Raw genomic sequence first — 13,075 nt, 5'->3', positions numbered from 1 at the left:
GAGACCTTATCGCCTGCGGGAAGAAGCTCCTCCTCAGTCTCTCTGTGTTGGCCTTCAGGGAGCGGAATCGCTTCCCAGACCGCAACAGAGTAAACAGTCCATTGTTGGGATGGCTGAGGTCCTTCACGATCTTCCTGGCCTTGGTCAAGCACCGCTTGCTGTAGATCGAGTGCAGGTCAGGGAGCTCGGTGCGGATGATGCGCTCAGCTGATCGCACCACCCTGTCGGGCCTTTTTTACCACGGTGTTGATGTGACATGACCATGCCAGGTCCTGCGTGATGTGAACACCAAGGTATCTGAAGCTGTCCACTCTCTCTACTGGGCTCCTGTTGATGACGGGGGTCTAGTAGTTCCTCACCTGCTTTGTACTGAAGTCCACTATCAGCTCCTTTGTCTTACTGACATTCAGGAGGAGATTGTTCCTCTGGCACCAGTTCTCCAGATTTCCAACCTCCTCCAGGTAGGGCATCTCATCGTTGTTTGTGATCAGGCCCACCACAACAGTGTCGTCAGCAAACTTGATGACGGTGGTGGAGTTGGTAGTGGCCACGCAGTCATAGGTGTACAGAGAGTACAGCAGGGGGCTCAGAACACAACCCTGGGGGGCTCCAGTGCTGAGAGTGAGTGAGGCTGAGACGTGTCCGCCCATCCCTACTGCCTGTGGTCTGCCAGTCAGAAAATTGGAGATCCACTGACATATTGATGAGCTGAGTCCCAGGTGCTCCAGCTTGGTGGTAAGTGTGGAGGGAATTATGGTATTAAATGCAGAGCTGTAGTCGATGAAGAGCATTTTCACATAATTCCCCCTCCGAGTGTCCAGGTGAGTGAGAGATGTATGGAGGAGATGAGAGATTGCATCGTCCGTGGAACGGTTTGGACGATAAGCGAACTGTAGTGGGTCCAGTGTGTCTGGTAGTGAAGAAATGATGAAGTGTCTGACCAGGCGTTCAAAGCACTTCATCACTACTGAGGTGAGGGCTACAGGGCGATAGTCATTGAGGGAAGCAGGATGAGGTTTCTTCGGGACAGGAACAATGATGGACTCTTTGAAGCATGTGGGGATTACCGACTGAGATAAAGAGATGTTGAATATCTCAGTGAACACAGGTGCTAGCTGGTCTGCGCAGGCTCTGAGATATAGAAAATATATAACATGTTTCACACAAACACACAAAATCAATCAGTTTTAGTTTCTTTTACTTACATATCACAACATACATAACATTTCACTTCAATATTTTAATTTCATATTACTTTCTCCCAATTCTAATTCTGAGAGGAATGTTGTATTTTCACTAAATCTTTATATTTCATAGCTTTAGTTACTAGTACAGTACTTAGCACATTTATTTTATAACATCTGCCGCTGCGTGCTCAGTGTTTAATCATGTTAAAAATACTCATATACAGTAACGTATAAAACAGAACCCGGACACTGCACCTCATTTCTGCTGTTTAAACCAGATTTGGTCCGCGTTTCCTCCTTAAAGTGTCGAGTGAAATGAGCAGACTCGCGGTTCAGTGTGTGAGGTGGACCGGTACACATGCGGTAATTATTTGAACATGCTAGTTTTATATCCTCGCCACAGTGGCAGTTGGCTGCGCAAAATCACCGCATTTGGCGGGAGAAATTTAAATATTGCGGCACAACCGCCGCCGTTTACACCGAGAAACCCGGAGGAAACCCGGACATGCACGCGCTGCTGCTCGGTGTTAAATCTCTCCTTTTACACCAGAGTTTAAGTGTCTGTATTAACGCCGCTTTAGCTGAGCAGTTTGGTGGTTGGAACAAACAAGCTAAATCACACTGAACCCCAGGACTGGCCTGTTGTTAGCTATCGTTAGCTCTGGAGCTCGGCTGTGACAGGATTTAGAACAGTAACTCACACACTATAAAGTTGTGTGTGCAGGCAGACAGAGTCATTATTACAGTAACTTGTGTTAGCTGTTTACTCACCAGGATTTGTAAGGAATGTTCCAGAATGTTCCAGGTGCTTCATGTCCATTCTCACATCCTCACAGCCTTCTTGTCTCTGATGTTACACCAGACTTCCCATGAGCACTTGCACAGGGCAATTTACTCAATTATTTGTTGTTAAAAATAAAGAATATTGAGTTGGAATGAGTGATAATTGTAGTTCTTGAAGCTAATCAGTTCAATTACTCCATTACCAGATATTTTGATTGAAATGTATCAAAAAATATTAAGTGTATGTTAAAAATATAATTAAGTTAGTCAAATGCTGATTTTTACTAGTGAAGTAAACTTAAATTATAGTGTAAATTTAAGACAAAATTAATAGCTGTTTTTTTAGGCATTTATTTTGATTTGTCTAACTCAAACAATCGTGTATGTGACTTTTAGAGATTTTATTAAGGTGACATAACCTTTTTATAACTGTGAAATTTACAAGGCCACAGAATAATTTTTTAGAGTGTAGTAACGAAAGTAATGAATTTGTCAGTACTCTTCTCTTACGCAGCACGTCTAAAAAGATAATAAAAATTACACCAATCCTGCCATGATGCTACCCTGCCCATACACAACACTGGCTGGGAAGATAAACTCAGACTTTCCAAAACTTACTATTATTTCTTCAGATGAAATTGAGCTAGGATGAAGAGAACAGAAATGAACTCCCCTCTGTGCAATATCTAAGTAGAGTGTAACTGGAGCAGCCACAAAATGTCCCCCGTCTAACGCTGATTAGGAAAAGCTCACAGACACCAAACCTGCAGCACTTTGGTGTAATTTTTATTATCTTTTTAGCCGTGCTGCATAAGAGAAGAGTAGTGACAAATTCGTTACTTTTAATAACGTGATGTTTGATTGGATGTTATATAATTTCCAAGTTTGATAGTGTCGATTTTAGAGTGCATTATACGTGCAATGCAAAAAGGATGTAAATAAACACGTAGCAATGCAAAGAAGACAGAGCTGCGAAATATTTAAGCAATATAAAATCAACAAAGTGTGATCATAATGGTTGTTGTTGCTGCTGTTCAGGTAAATAGTTACTGAACGCAACTGTGTTCACAAAACCGAGCGTAGGGAAAGAAAAACAACGCGTTCGAATGAAAAGAGGCGGCGGCTTTTCTTTGAAGATAGCGATTGCGTAATGGGGGTAATCCGTGTCAGGGGGGCGTTTTAGGGCATAACACACCTCTGAACGTCTTTTGTCTTGTAAATTACAAGATTCCTGCATTTCTCCGTTGGCTTTTTTGGCAAACACATTTGCGCAGAGACAAGTAAGTCTAGAGAACCCCTCCCCCCCGCCAAAAACACACACACAGAGCAATTAGCACCATGTCACAGTCAGTATCATCTATTGAGGTTTCTTAACTTCCACTCCTTCTAAGTTTGTCTTTGCTCTTTTGATGGAATTCTTAAAAACCCCCCAAAATTTTATACTTAGAAAAAAATTAATATGGGTCACATAATCACAAACACAAACCTGTACAGATACATATGATCAAGTGTTTAACTGTTGTTTTCATTTGTTTCCATGACCAGTAATAATATTAATTATTATAATTATTATTATTATCCCGACTCTTTGACTATTAAAAGTTGTCTTCCATTTTTTGCTCATTGAAGTAGTTGGTTCAAGTAAATGTTTTTTAAATACCCCAACAATGAAAACACGCACACATGACTTTAAAAATAAAATTTATTCTTCTAAAACTAGTCAAAGGTAAGACAGTAATTTGTATAAAACAGATGAATACATGTTTAATTTTTGCTTAAAGGTCATCAAAATACCCGGATAACACCAGCTGCTTATCAGTCTCTATCTGGGCCCGGTTTCTCGATAACGCACACTATTCGCGCGCTAAGAAGACTCTTAAGATATATCTTACATTAAGTAATAACTTTTCTAGGTGTATTTCTCGAACTGTTTCTTAGGGGTCTTCTTAAGTCGCTGCCTCTTACGTCCGATGTTACAACGCGCTGTCTACAGTGAAGGTCCTGAATTAGCCGACATCGATTGCTCAGAAATCGATTTTTGACTCCTTTTGCATGACAGCGTTAAGAAAGACGGCACTTTCTATGCAAATTAAACACTGCACTAAATTCTTTTATTAGCGTTTATTTCGACATGGGTTAACTTATCAATAGCATTGGATAATAGACAAATATATAAATGAAATCACCAAACTGTCGCTTATATTTTCATGTAACCTGTGGCGGTGAAACGAACCGGGTATACAATCATAGTTGATTGACAAACAGCTGACAACACTCTCTTTACCAGCTTCAGAAACAATGTGAAGTATGTCAGTGGTTGGTCGGGCTATTTGACGTGGCTCCATCTGTATTTGTGTTTAATTAAATTCTTAACATTTTAATGGTTAGTGATTGTTGCAGACATTCACACTATTTTTGGTGAAGATATTGGCTTGTACACACTACTTTACACTGATCAGCAGTCGATGCCCCGCTGGTAACCAGCATATCAAAGGAGCAGTTATCGCCTATGACACGTAGGCTTCTAAGTTTGAAGGCCAGGGTTGGTGGGTTGGAAGCACGTTGAAGGAAAAGATAAGGTCACACACACAAACACACAATCTCTGAGTGCAGATAGACCGCGCAGTTCATTTTTCGGCGTGTATAAAACCGTGGCTCGTTTTTTCACTTAACAAAAGGCAGCATTTTAATCAACAGGATGATAAACCGGCACTGGCGTTGTGACTTTTGTGGGGGAGGGAGGAGCACAAACATTGTCCTGAGGCAGTCCGGCCCCCGCCGGCGTGCGGCTGGTAGGGAGCAAGACGGTCTCGGTGGAGCACAACCACTTGCGCCCGCCCCGTCAATCGCACCCGGTAGACGACATCGGAGAGCTGGGCTATTATCGTACAGGGGCCCACCCAGTGGGACATAAGCTCGGGCAGGAGCCCCCTCTTCCTTCCGGGGGAATACACTCATACCTGCTCTCCAGTAGCAAAGTCTTCCCCACTGCAGCAATTTTAGCTGGATCGGTAGCAATCCCTTTAGCATTAATTACGTGACCCAGAATAACGGTCTATTGCCGCAACAGCTGGCACTTTTGGGGTTAAGCCGCAAATTTGCCTGGCGGATAGCCAGAAAGACTTCCCTTAGGTTAGCTAACGCGCCCTCAAACTCCTTCCTGTGCACCAGTAAATCACCTAGGTAGACCTAGGTTCCCGTGCACCAGTAAATCACCTAGGTAAACAACGGTTGCAAGGGATATCTGCAAGCACTTTCTCCATCAACTGTTCAAAAGTGGCTGGAGCGTTACATAGGCCGAAAGGCATGCGCCAAAATTGCCATAGCCCTTGCCCGATCAAGAACGCGGTTTTAGGTCGTGCTTCCAGAGCGAGCGTCTTTGCTCTTTTGATGGAATTCTTAAAAAAAACCCAAAATTTTATACTTAGAAAAAAATGAATATGGGTCACCCAGTGGGACATAAGCTCGGGCAGGAGCCTCCTCTTCCTTCCGGGGGAATACACTCATACCTGCTCTCCAGTAGCAAAGTCTTCCCCACTGCAGCAATTTTAGCTGGATCGGTAGCAATCCCTTTAGCATTAATTACGTGACCCAGAATAACAGTCTATTGCCGCAACAGCTGGCACTTTTGGGGTTAAGCCGCAAATTTGTCCGCCGGATAGCCAGAAAGACTTCCCTTAGGTTAGCTAGCGCGCCCTTAAACTCCTTCCCGTGCACCAGTAAATCACCTAGGTAGACCTAGGTTCCCGTGCACCAGTAAATCACCTAGGTAAACAACGGTTGCAAGGGATATCTGCAAGCACTTTCTCCATCAACTGTTCAAAAGTGGCTGGAGCGTTACATAGGCCGAAAGGCATGCGCCAAAATTGCCATAGCCCTTGCCCGATCAAGAACGCGGTTTTAGGTCGTGCTTCCAGAGCGAGCGTCTTTGCTCTTTTGATGGAATTCTTAAAAAAAACCCAAAATTTTATACTTAGAAAAAAATGAATATGGGTCACCCAGTGGGACATAAGCTCGGGCAGGAGCCTCCTCTTCCTTCCGGGGGAATACACTCATACCTGCTCTCCAGTAGCAAAGTCTTCCCCACTGCAGCAATTTTAGCTGGATCGGTAGCAATCCCTTTAGCATTAATTACGTGACCCAGAATAACAGTCTATTGCCGCAACAGCTGGCACTTTTGGGGTTAAGCCGCAAATTTGTCCGCCGGATAGCCAGAAAGACTTCCCTTAGGTTAGCTAGCGCGCCCTTAAACTCCTTCCCGTGCACCAGTAAATCACCTAGGTAGACCTAGGTTCCCGTGCACCAGTAAATCACCTAGGTAAACAACGGTTGCAAGGGATATCTGCAAGCACTTTCTCCATCAACTGTTCAAAAGTGGCTGGAGCGTTACATAGGCCGAAAGGCATGCGCCAAAATTGCCATAGCCCTTGCCCGATCAAGAACGCGGTTTTAGGTCGTGCTTCCAGAGCGAGCTCTACTTGCCAGTACCCGCTATGCAGATCCAGTAAGCTAGCCCTGTCCCCCGCTAGGTTCTTCTACCAAGAGGCCTCAAGCTGCGGGAGCTCGCTCGGCTCTTTCGCCGTGATGTTCCGCCATTATGATCGTGAACCTTAAGAACCTCCGTCATCTGGGATCTGTTTCATCGGGTGCTCTATTAGGCACCTCCACTTCTTCAACGATTACTCACCCACCAGTCAAAATGGCTCTAGTCAATGCTAGGTCACTGACAAAAAAATCTTTTAATTTGAATTATTTTTTTATTTCTCATACCTTGGACTTTTTGTTTATGACTGAAACTTGGGTAAAAAATGGAGACATGTCATCTTTTGGTGAGCTGACCCCTCTGACTGTTCCTTCTACAGCACTCCCAGACCAAGTGGACATGGTGGTGGTGTGGCCACTGTTTTTAAAAACTCATTCAAATGTAGACTTCTGCCTGTTGATGCCTTTCTCAGTTTTGAGGTCCAACTTCTAAAACTTGATCTAAATGGACCTTTGCTTTGTGTGTTAGTTTACAGACCACCTAAAGTCTGTTCAATATTTATTCATGAGTTTTCTCTGTTTCTGTCTACTCAAGTGTCTCGTTGTGACAGAATATTGGTGTTAGGGGACTTTAACATTCATGTTTGTTGTCCTTCTAAACCTATGGTTAAACACTTTATGAGCCTTATGGATTCACTCAATTTTGTACAGTCTGTCTCAAGTTCTACACATAATGGTGGCCATACGCTGGATCTAGTCTTGACTCGTGGTTTCTCTGTACATATCTCAGAAATATCTGATGCTGGCATTTCTAATCATTATCCTGTTATCTTTAAGCCTGCTATTTCATATGTCCAGCCTATTCTTTCTCAGTCTGTACACTACTCTCGAGGTTTTCATGCAAATACTACTGTTGAATTCTGTGAGTCTTATTCCAAGTTTATTTCAAATTCAAATGCCTCTCTGTCATCTTGTATGGATACTGAATTATTGGTTGAAACGTTCAACTCCGCCTGTTGTTATGCTTTAAATATAGTTGCTCCACTTAAGCGCAAAAAGCTTAAGCTTAGTCCTCAACCCTGGTTAAATGCATTCACTCCCACTCTCAGACAAGAGTGTAGGAGGGCCGAGCGCAGGTGGAAAAAAAAAGGACTTCAGGTTTCCTACAAAATTTTTTTAAACTCCTTAATCTCCTATCAAGATTCTGTTAAGGAGAAAAAATCCAAATATTTTTCCAACTTGATTGCAAAAAATGCCAATAGGCCTATAGTTCTTTTTAAAACCATAAATTCTGTCCTTAATCCTGCTGCTTGTTCAGTTCCTGATGTCAATACTGAGACTTGTAAACAATTTTCAAACTTTTTTGTTCAGAAAATAGAAGACATTAGATCACAGTTCTTTTCTGACTTAGATCTCACTAATCTGGCACACTCAACCAGTAGTTTTATAAACTTTCAGCCAGTGTCTTCCTCTCAATTGCTTAAAAAAATATCTCAGATGAAACTCACATCTTGTCAATCTGATGTATTGCCAGGTTGTTTATTTAGAGAGGTTTTAGGCACAATTAGTCCCATTCTTTTAGCTATTGTAAACAGCTCTTTAATAAATGCGGCATTTCCTGAAAGTTTTAAACATGCTATTATTCAACCCTTATTGAAAGGCCCTCATCTTGACCCCGCAGTACATAACAACTATCGTCCTATTTCTAAACTTTCTGTCATCTTAAAGGTTTTGGAAAAAAGTTGTACTATCACAGTTTACTTCATACCTGGATACACATAATATTCTAGATCCGATCAATCTGGGTTTAGAGCACTGCATAGTACCGAGTCTGCATTGCTAAAGGTCACAAATGACATTCTGTTGTCCATTGATTCAGGATCTTCTGCTATCTTAATACTTCTGGACTTAAGTGCTGCATTTGATACGGTTGATTATAATATTCTTCTGAATCGACTTGAGTGTGTTATCGGGGTGCAGGGTTTATCCTTAGAGTGGTTTACCTTATACTTAAAGGGGAGAACTTTTTCTGTAAATATTGGATGTTTTACTTCTCCCGTTGCACCTATGCAGTGTGGTGTTCCACAGGGATCCATTCTTGGGCCTTTTTTGTTCTCCATTTATATGCTTCCTCTGGGTTCAATTCTTCGGAAACATAATATTAATTACCATTTTTACGCTGATGACCTCCAGTTATATTTTTCACTCAAATCGGGAAATGACTTTTCATTTGATCATCTTTTGTCATGTCTTAGTGAAGTCAAAACCTGCATGGCAAAAAAACTCTTTGCAATTTAATGAAAATAAAACCGAGGTGCTGCTATTGGGCCCTGCTGTTATTAATAACTCTACTCTATCAAAACACAGTTAGGTTCTCTAAGTAACAACCTAAACGACTACGTAAAGAATCTTGGAGTCCATCTTGATCCTTTTCTTCACTTTGACAATCATATAAATGCAGTTGCAAAGAGCAGTTTTTTCATCTCAGATCATTGGCTAAGGTGAAACACTTTTTATCCAGTAAAGACCTTGAAATTGTAATTCATCCAGATTCTTAACAGGTACTAAGAAAAGGGATCATATCACCCCAGTTCTTGCTTCATTGCACTGGCTTCCTATAAAATTCAGAGTTAATTTTAAGATTCTTCTTTTTGCATATAAGGCATTGCATAATTCTGCTCCAGACTATATCTGCAAACTTATCAAACCCTATGCAGCATCTAGGTCTTTAAGATCTAATGATCAGTTACTATTATCCGTCCCCCGTTCACGTTGTAAAACGAAGGGTGATTGGGCCTTTTCAGTAGTTGCCCCAAAACTCTGGAACAGTTTACCACTGCATATCAGAGTTTCTACATCATTGGATGTTTTTAAATCAAGCTTAAAGACACATTATTACTCATTAGCATTTGGGTGATGATGTGCATGTATTTTGCATAATAAATGTGTGTTTAATTGTTGTGTTGTGAATTTTCCTTTTATATTTGGTTTATTTTTTGCTGTTTATTTCTATTGTAAAGCACTTTGGATCAACTACGGTTGTGACTTGACTTGACTTGACTTGACTTCTTAGTTGTTCTGCTACTTTCCGGCCTATTTGGATCTTCCGTAGGTCCCCGAGAGTCCGCTCAAACTCGTTACTCTCCATCCCACTTCTGACACCAAATGTAGCCTTTTTACGCTAGAAAGATCTGGAGAGACGAGTGAGCTTAATTGCTGCCCAATGCAATGGCTGGGAGTACTTTATTTAACACAGCACTGTACAGCATGAGCAGCACATTCACACGAGAACCTACATCCAATTCAGCCTAAGCATGAACCGGAGCACATTCAACAGGTCACACCTTAATAGACACAAACATGGCCGAAACCACCAGCCCAAACAACCTTCCCCAACAGGGTGAACACATAGAGAACCCCCCCTTTCCGCACACATTTGTTAGTTTTTATAGTCTGGATGTTCATGCTACTCCGGGCTCATGGATCGTCAAGTCAGCCTCCCAGAGATAGTTCTGAAAACTGGGTGGGTGTCTTTACCCAGTTAATTCCCTCTTCAGTGATCACTTTTCTTGCAGCAGTGTGCTTCGGGTCATTGTCCTGGAAAAAACGGTAATGAATACCTAAGTTTTCCTTAATGTATGGGGCAGCGGTTCCTTTTATACTCGCCTCTTCGAAAAAAGACCTGTCCATTATTCCTTCAAAGATGGCAATAGGTCCTGGTCCAAGTCTAGAAATGGCTCCTCAAACATGAATTTTAACACGATGTTTCGGCTTGGGTTTGAACACTTGTCTCCCTGTTTTACGAAAAGACATCCAAAGCCACTGTAGTTTCATCAGTGAAAATGACATTGTGAAATTTTTCCTCTTCATCAAACCATGTTTGAGCTTGTTATCTCTGTATTTTTGTCACGGATCATGGGACAATGTAAAGTTTTCCTATATGTCCAACCAATGTTTTGCCTGATTCTCTGAATTGATCTCTCACTGATGTCCACTTCACTGTAACGCCACAATTGTTTTTTCACAGAGCTTGCAACCATTTCGTCATTTCGCCTAGTGATGGTTTCTATGGCTGCGACAACAGCTCTGTAAAATAAGTGCATAACATTAATTTACATATGTGACGTTTAAAGCTTAACAAACACATGACAATGTATACTTTGTAATAGTACAGTATCAGTATCAATTACAGTAGTAATTTTGCGAGGGTTGCGTTTGCGTGATGTCCGTTCTTTATAATGTCTTCTGATGGTGCTCAATGTTACGTCTACACCAACAGATTTCAGATGGCTGTATATTTCGCGACTGGGACTTCCAGCAGACTTTATTGTCCTGATGTCTTGAGAATGAAGCTTACTGATCTTGGTCATTTTAAAATGCCTCTACTGTACGTGTGGATGGACTGTATTTATTCAGGTTTTGTATGTCATAGTGATGTGGAAAGTGAAAATGGGTTGTGGATAATCTAGATTCCTCTATTTATTATAACGTTATTCTACCCTAAAAATCTGAACTAGGGTTTACTTAAAAAAAATTATGGCAACAAAGTGACACCTAACATATTTAAGTAAATTTTACTACTATAATAATGTAATGTAATGTAATGTAAGTAAGAAACATGGGATAAATTATTTAAATGTAAGACAAAATAGAAATTTAAATTGTAAATTAAATCATGTCAATATTTTAAACTAAACTAAATCATTTTAAAGAAAACAATTTTACCTTTACGGAAATTGCATGGCAGTAGAATTTAATCTTTTTAAATGAGTAAAATTTACAAAATTTCTTCAGTTGTGACATGGGAAGAAAATAATTATATAATTAAAATTCCCCCATTTTGTCTTAAATCAGCTTAATTTGACTCCAGAAGGCAGTTTGTAAATTTTATTATGCACTTGTCACTAATATTAATTTATCAATTGTTATTTAAGCCCAGTCCCACTTTTTACAGTGTAGTACTACAGTATTTACTAATGTTAAAATATTAAGGATGAAAATACTAATGTTAAAATAATATAATTATCATCTAGCTTAAACAGTAGAGCATGGTGCTGCCAAGGTCATGGGTTTGATTCCAAGGAAAAACAAGTACTTGTAAATAAAAACTTGTACCTTGAATACAGTGTTTGCTGCATTAGACAAAAGCATATACCAAATGAATACATAAATCTGAGTAATTTTTAAAAGAATTTTGATGTTTGGTCTAACCCTTTAAATACAAACTCAGCATTCATCATAGGATTTCCTGATACTGTAAAGGTGCAGAGTAATCTATGGAGTGTAGCCATCTCATGCCATGTTTTACAATGTTTTACTGATGCAAGATTATCGCTAAAGCAATTTAACGTAAGTTTAAAAATCTGTATAGGAAATGATGGTCATTTTTATCATCAATTATTTTTATTATTATTATTTTCTCTGTGATAATGAAGTCAACACTGGTTATTGAAGCAATTCTGATATTTTTCTGTTTCTCAAAATAATTCTTTATTTATTTTCTTGTAACTTTTATGCAGGAGGACAGACGAAGTAATGTCAGTTTGCACATTCTTAAAATCCTTGTCGTCCGTGCTGTCAAAGTGGAAAAACCGGTTGGTGTAACCATAATCCTTGAAGGAAAGGAAATTTTGCAAGAATGTAAATACTGCAAAGGCATGTTTACTGCTTATGGGAATGATTTATGCCCTTAACCTTGCATACGCCCGAGCATAGCGCTACACATTTGTGCTATTTCAGAAAGTTCTTTTAGAACTTGATGGGATTAAGCTATCACCAAAAGTGCAAGCTTTAAAGATGAAGTTATCATCTTAAAAAATTAGATATGGCTTGACTTAAAGTCCTTACATGTTCAGTGTTTACGTTTAGCTTAAAATCTTTTAATGCGTTAAGGTTTTAATGGCATACTTTTAAGTGCACTAGTCCAGAGTGCTGATTTGAATGTTGCAACTTCACTGCTTCAGAGGGCTATTAAGTTTTAAAGTTTATTCTACAGTTTAATGAATTTTCTTCTGTATTTTATTTCCAAATGAATGCTGTATTTTATTTATTTATTTATTTATTATTATCATTATTTTACAAATTTTTTTAAACAAGTATTTCAGGCCCTGGTGCCATACAGTTGTTCCTATGGATGCAAAATTTAGCTGAATGCACTTTTATTAAAAAGAACCTGTATCGAGACTGTGAATGTTATTTTTTCTTTCCAAAACATAAATTACCAATGTTTACATTATTATAGGGAGTAATATAAATTGATAGAACCAAGTAAGGGAAAATCTCACAAAACAAAATGATAGTAAGATTTACTTAATAATTTCATAAAATCAAGGTTCCTCCTAATGCAACAATAAATTAACTTTACTTGATTATTTTAAATAAATCTAACTTGTGCATTAAATATAATTATGTAACTTTTACTTGATTTCTTTTATTGTAAATTTAATTGTTAAGTAGATTTTACCTGACAATTACAGCTGAGTTTTACTTAATATTGGAACAATAAAATTTACTTAAAATCTATAGAGTAAATAAATATAGAATAAATAGAGTTACTGCATTATGTTTCAAGACATCCTTAATTTACAATTTTCTTCTAATTATATGTCCACAAATACTTTGAC

Source organism: Clarias gariepinus, chromosome 20, assembly GCF_024256425.1.
Source record: "Clarias gariepinus isolate MV-2021 ecotype Netherlands chromosome 20, CGAR_prim_01v2, whole genome shotgun sequence".
Lineage (NCBI taxonomy): Eukaryota > Metazoa > Chordata > Actinopteri > Siluriformes > Clariidae > Clarias > Clarias gariepinus.
The sequence above is the reverse complement of the archived record's forward strand: the minus strand, read 5'-3'. Positions refer to the sequence as shown.